The sequence below is a fragment of the Gadus macrocephalus genome, chromosome 20, assembly GCF_031168955.1.
Source record: "Gadus macrocephalus chromosome 20, ASM3116895v1".
In the NCBI taxonomy this organism is placed as follows: domain Eukaryota; kingdom Metazoa; phylum Chordata; class Actinopteri; order Gadiformes; family Gadidae; genus Gadus; species Gadus macrocephalus.
Genome location: NC_082401.1, coordinates 22,064,045 through 22,071,544, shown reverse-complemented (window position 1 = coordinate 22,071,544; position 7,500 = coordinate 22,064,045).

Here is a 7,500-nt window from a genome sequence, read left to right as displayed (position 1 = left end):
ATGCCTATCAATGAATAGCAGTCACAGCCCCGTTTCAAAGTCAGCGGCGAAAAACTGAATCAAATGGTGACGTTAATACAGCTCCACTGAAATTGACTATTGATGGCTAGTTCCTCGATATTAATTCCATTTTCTAAAAAGAGGACATGAATAATGAAAACAAATTCCCCAAATCTGTGTGGAGACCGCAATCCCTATGATGGTATGGCAGAATGAAATGAAATGATTGGACAAATGGGAATGTATATTTCTCGGGAGAGAGTTTTAGTCAGCCAACATCAATCTTAAACAACGACTATCTCTCTTTTCCCTTCGTTGTTCTACTCGCGTCTTGTCTGCCAATATTGTCTTGGACAATATAGGCCTCCATCTGCTATAGGATCATCTTGACACACAAAAGCACGCACACACACACACACACACACACACACACACACACACACACACACACACACACACACACACACACACATAAAAACACACACAAACACACAGACACACACACACACCCACACATATGCATGCACACACTCACACACACACACACACACACACACACACACACACACACACACACACACACACACACACACACACACACATAACCAAATGCACGCACACACACACACACACACACACACACACACACACACACACACACACACACACACACACACACACACACACACACACACACACACACAAAAGCACAAGGACACACACATGCACACAAGGCCAACGTTTAGAGTGATATCAGCCAGCAAACACAATGACAGCGTCAAGCAGTATTCATTTGAAACATCAATACTAATACTAATAATTTTTTGTGGCGATTGCTTTTGCATGAATCCTTCTGAGATGAGGTATCTGGGAAGACGGCAGTGTTTGTCAAGAGAGAAGCCATTTATCTCCATCTTGTTTTCAGTCTTTCACTGGTCTGACTATTTACCCGCCTGTGTCTATGTCTGTCGATTGGTGTAAGGGTCTATTTATCGCCCTCTGGCTGGATTGGAGGCTGGAAACAATGAAATATTTTTTTATTGCTTTCTGATTTGACTCCCTGTGGTAATTGTCAATTATGTTCAAACATGTGTTGTGTTGCCTCGTGCGGGATGCTGCTGTATTCCATGTACAGTCATTATTAAGCTTAAATATTCAGAAGAAACGCAGCTGCCCTTAATTATACATATGTGACGAGCAGGCGGAAAGAATGAGAAGGGATGTAGGAAGAGGGAGAGACAAGTTAACAGATGAAGGCTCATGACTCGTGTCAAGTACCAAATTACTTCTGATTGTTCTGAATTCTGCTGTTGTTCCACTAATCCGCCCTAAATACTAAATATACCCTTATGAAGTATTTCATAAATGAATGAACAATATAGTGTGTTAACTAAATTAGTAATAACATTGTAATCTTTATTAAATATTGCTTGGTACCCCTCAAGCACACATATGAACCCTTTGGGTTGTCAATAGTATGAATGGGTAAGATTAATCTTCTAGATTACTTTTATGAATTATGCCTCTATGAATGAAAAGTGTGCACTGTGTTCCATGCAGAAAAGTGAATTGGAGGGATAATTAAACAACTTTTTTAAAACCTCCATCTATTGTACTTTTTTATGTCTAATGGAAAAAAATATTAAAAATGTAATCAAATGGTTTTATATAAATGGTTTTTTGAATATATATTTCTTCATTTGTCCTCTGCAAAAAATGAAAACCAAATTCAATTGGAGAGGAAAATGAATGAATAACATAAATTAATGATTCTGTAACAGATCCATTAATGCATGTCGGTATTTTGCGTGGGTTCATCAAATATTTTTTATTCTTGTGCAGAATATTTTGTGGCCCAGATAGATGATTTTGGATGACTGGCCACTGTCAGAATAAAAAAAAGATATGCGTGTGAGCTTGGTTTTAATACCGTTCATAAAACATGATATAACGTTTGTCCAAAATGTTACCCTGATATAGAATGTTATTTTATTCTCTGTCATCTGTATTTAGTGAAAGATTTGGCCATAGTGGTGAACAAAATGTGATGGGTGGGGTGGATATTGAAAGATTTCCTCCAAACGATGTTAGCAGGACCTTGGATTGGAAACTTGGAGACCGCACTCCACCACCTTGGCCCGAGTTAAGAAAAAACGACTCAAGGAATTGAAGTTTGAAGGAAAACTCTTGCTGAGCCGCAGATTCATGCACGGGAATCGCATTTGTGGAGGGTGTGGACCCCATGTATTTCTGTTCCGTTCAGCGCGTCTACGTCAGCTCGTGCTATAGATTGGATTGTGCTCGACAAAAGCCCCGTGGAACAGCTGGACACAACTTCTTATGATGTTTTTTCATCAAGCGCAAAAATCTAAAACCAATTACCAATGAATTCTCATGGGGCGGTTCGTCAGAGCCCAAAGAGTCCATCTGTCATGATGAATCATAACCAATGCCTTTGTCATAGGCCAGGCCAATGAGACTTAATCATGAGTTAGTGTACTCTGGCTCTGATTATTTCATTATTTGTCAGTGAAGTCTAAGTGTGTATATCCTGTGGTACACATGGTTGCCATCAAGTGCGACTGTAACCACAAAACCACACTGTTAGTATAATCTCTAAATACCGTGTGTAATGGGCCCCTGTGTCATTACGCTCCTTCACTTTATGACACACACACACACACACACACACACACACACACACACACACACACACACACACACACACACACACACACATACACACACACACAATGCTTTCGATGAGGCTAGCGCTGCAGCCAGCCTGTTTGTGCCACTCCCAGCTGGAAGTGTGTACTTCGTCGTCACGGCAGCCAGTTCTTGATTTTTATATAGATAGTTGGGGTACTTTATTCATCCCAGAGTTTGTAACAGCAACAGACAAGATAAAACTTAATGTAAAGGTAAATTATGAGTAATAGCATGAATAAAGTCTAAAATGTATAGCTTATTTACGTCTTATAAAATTCAACATAAAAGTATAACTAATATGAGATGATCTATATCGTTTTTTGGAAGTTCCTTCTCTCTTGTTTCGCATGTCCTTGACAACGGGCCAGATATGCTTCATAGGAGGAGATCTTAGTGTGGTATGAGCCTTCTGGCTCATACGGGTCAATTATCCTGGCAGGGTGGTAGAGAAGTAGAGAGGAGCATGTGGCTTCATGGGAGATTTGGATAAAGTTATTTACATCTGCACGTCCCCCTATACCACCCAAACGTCTGTCTCTCTCTCTCTCTCTCTCTCTCTCTCTCTCTCTCTCTCTCTCTCTCTCTCTCTCTCTCTCTCTCTCTCTCTCTCTCTCTCTCTCTCTCTCTCTCTCTCTCTCTCTCTCTCTCTCTCTCTCTCTCTCTCTATCTCTCTCTCTTCTCCTCAAGACACATCTTGAGGAGAAGGAGGGGATTACCTCAATTTATCTTCATTAGCTTACTGGCCCTTCACAGGAGCCCGTGGGAAGCTGCTGTAATTGCTCAGATAGCTGCATGCTAAAGCAGAGCAAGAATCTATAGAGATGCATGGGTCTATGTAAGTGTGTGTGCGTAAGCGTGTGTGTGTGTGTGTGTGTGTGTGTGTGTGTGTGTGTGTGTGTGTGTGTGTGTGTGTGTGTGTGTGTGCGTGCACATTTGTGTGTGTGTGTGTGTGTGTGTGTGTGTGTGTGCGTGCACATTTGTGTGTGTGTGTGTGTGTGTGTGTGTGGGTAATAAGTAAACATGTTAGTGTATAGATGTTTAAAAACTTCACATCTCTATCATTTATTCAAAATACACTTCTGCCTGCAGACTGCAGCAGTAAACAGAATTTATGAGGATATTATAATGTTGTCATGCACACTCATCCTTTAAATCTTCACCCATTGCAATCGGCAGTTCTAATAATGTGTGCTTACAAACAAGTCATTTTTAACATCATAGCAAATGAGTTTGCAATTCTTTGGCTAATAAATTGCATTTTTTGTTATGCCTTATTCCAGAATACATGTATGTATGTATGTGTGTGTGTGTGTGTGTGTGTGTGTGTGTGTGTGTGTGTGTGTGTGTGTGTGTGTGTGTGTGTGTGTGTGTGTGTGTGTGTGTGTGTGTTTGTGAGTGTGTACACTGTAAATCCTGTATATAGGGTTATGAATTGCACTTGTCTCCAAACAAATAATTGCAGAACGCGATACATAGTAGGTTTGTGGCTCATTTAATCTCAGATCGACAACAATAATAAGTGGACAATCTGTAAACAAGCATAAGAAGCATAGACCGATGCATACATATATACACACACTTATACACAACCAGATACAATGAAGCAGCCGGAGGCTTGCGTGAGTGTCCTTGTAGGACCAACAATCGCATGCTTGCTTGTTAGCTGCTCTGAAACATTGACCCACAAGCCCAGAGGCACAATTTCAGTGACACACATAGCATAAATAGCAAAGATAGCGTAGCATTTATAAAGCATGATTGCATGTCTGGAATTACAGCATATAATATCCACAGGGACACTTTTGTTTCTTTCGGAATAAATGTATATTCGACGAAGAATCATAGGATAATAGTTGTGCCATAAAAAAAAACCATTTCAAACATTTTCCTCATCTCCCTGAAGCCAAACGCTGCCTTAATATCCAGATAAATAAGAAATGCATGTGTATGATATTGTATAGCTATGAAGCAATGGGGCTTGACCATTGTGACGTCGTATGACACTGCAGCAAAGTTTCTAATGCGAGGTAAGGCTAAGAAAAAAACAAGGTTTTAATTAGCTTGTGCTAAAGTATGTTGCTGTTGATTTCAGATTTTTCTGTATAACTACCCTCTTGACTCCTTTCAAGATGGCGGAGTATCAGCAACAACAAATCCCATAATGCATTCTGATGTACAATCCCTCTATCGAAGATTCTGTAACTTCTGTTACAGATAAAAAGTGACATAGGCCTTTAAGTCTGAGAGATTTTCTTTATTCAGACAAGGATTGACAGTGAAAATGTATGGACTCCATCGGGCTCAGGTATAAAATACGGAGTTTAACGATGAAATCAAGAAGTATTTAGTTCATCATTGGTTCTTACATCCAATGTAACATTCTAATTCCTGGTTAAGTCTTGACTCTCTGGGCCTACAGGAAATGGAATGTGAAATGCAATAATGCAGATAAACCAAAGCTGTATTCATTCACAAATATGGCAAAATATAAACCACAATCAGGATTGTCTGGTTTGTAGCGGTGAGCAGAAGGAACTCCTATTTACAATATCTGTTCTAATTTCTGTGTGGCAAATAGTTTACCTTGTGGTGCACTGGATAACCAGTCATCCAATCAAAAGAGGGCTTCAGAGCTGCAGGGGAATGATTAGGCCAGGTTTTGTTTTGGCTGGGTTGGGTTTGGACCACATGGAGAAAGCTTCTTATTGTTTAGCTGTCCTATACAAATCCTAAAGTAACCAATTGTACAGTAGGAAGAATCTGTATTGGATGATGAATTGTCGCTCTGAGTCACCCTGTCCTGAAGGAGTGGCTGACCGGCCTGCTGTACATTATCCCTTACATATTTATTATAATGACACACAGCTGTTATATTCTCTCAATGCATTCCTCCTCTGAATCTAGAGCATGGAGGACATTACTGCTATATTAGCCCCGAGGTTATCCCTCCACCATATAAACACGCCGTTCAAAGAGAGCAAGTTAAGCAGAGACCATAGCAATAAAGACGGGGATTGGTCACCTTTATGCATAGATATATCAAGATGTGGGTTATACATATCATTTATATTTACTTTGGTGCCAAGGCACAAGACAGCAGTTCAATTAATAAATTGCTTTAATTATACTCAAATGGGCATAGCTATTAAAATATACAATACAAATACTATTACTACTACTACTGCTACTAATACTAGGAAAGAATATGTATACATAATTTGTAATGATAACAATAACAATGGCAACAGCAACAAAAATAACACTATTACTACTGCTACTACATCTACTACTATTACGACTTCTACTACTTATAATAATATTAATAATCCTCATTTAATAGACACTTAATATCACTCAATAATCCCTTTATAATAATTATAATGAACAGTCACTTTGCAAGGCAAATATTGAAGTCCACTCTTCAGGCTGTAAACTCAACGAGAAGAAGGAGGAATGATCCGGTTGGAGGGGGATCGGCGGCAGCTGCCGGCTCGCACCGTTTGAAACGGTCTTCATTACTCCGAAGTCACCAAAACAGAATATAGCAAAGAGTCAGAACTCAGGAGCCCTATAGCTTTCTGCAGATTTAAAAGCTGATTCATCGCACTCAAATCCTTTTTCACCAAAAAAAACTAAATTGCATCTTGAAATTAGAAACCGTTTTTTATATTTATCCATTTGGCCGAGTAGGAGCCACAAACACTCGATCTTTCCTTTGTTTGTTCTTTCCTTCTTTCTATCTTTCTCCTTTTCTCACCCTCTCTCATTCACTTCCCTCTTATTCTCTATTTATCACAAGCACACACACACACACACATACACACACACACACACACGCACACACACACACACACACACACACACACACACACACACACACACACACACACACACACACACCCACGCATGCACACACAAACGCACACAAACACGCACACACGTACACACAAACAAACACAAATGCACGCATGCATACATACACACACACACACACACACACACACACACACACACACACACACACACACACACACACACACACACACACACACACACAAACTACACAAAAACACACTATACTGGTGGAATTACTCTCTCCTCATAAACCAACAATGTTTAGACAAGCGACCACATTTAGGAAATGAAGTTCATTTTATGGGAAAATGTCTACGTGAGTTCAACTTTAATGTGCTTGGCCATTTTTGCGCTGCTAATTTAGAGTAGGCCTACACTACAAAAGCTGAATTTACTAAAACCAAGGTATCAATTTAGAATAACTGCAACTTCAAAGTATGAATAAAGTAAACTGTGAATTCTTCATTTATAAAACATTGTCCATGAACGTTCATATGCACAATAGCAATTCATAAAAAGTAGTACCATATTAATAACATAATTGGGTCATAAGCATTTAAAAAGCTAATTTATAATGTGTTAATAATGCTTTTTAAACAAATAAGCAAATAATGCTGAATGTCATGTTTAGGTCAGGAAGTTAGAAAGCCTTAGTTGTGTCTTTAGTGTGAGTTTATCTAAAGTATGATCTATTTGTGCCTTACTAGGGATGTATAAATGGCTAAAGGCTGGATTGATCAACTCCGGTAGTTAGAATGCATTAGTAAAGTATTTGTGTTAGCTTATCTAAGTGAGGACTATCTTTGCCTTACTAATAATGCATAACATTAATACATTTAAGTAGAAGCAGTAGCAGTAGCAGTAATAATAAGTAGGAATAATTAGTAAAGCCTCTATAGTCTGCACTTAAGTTGAGCTTACATAAAAAACTTA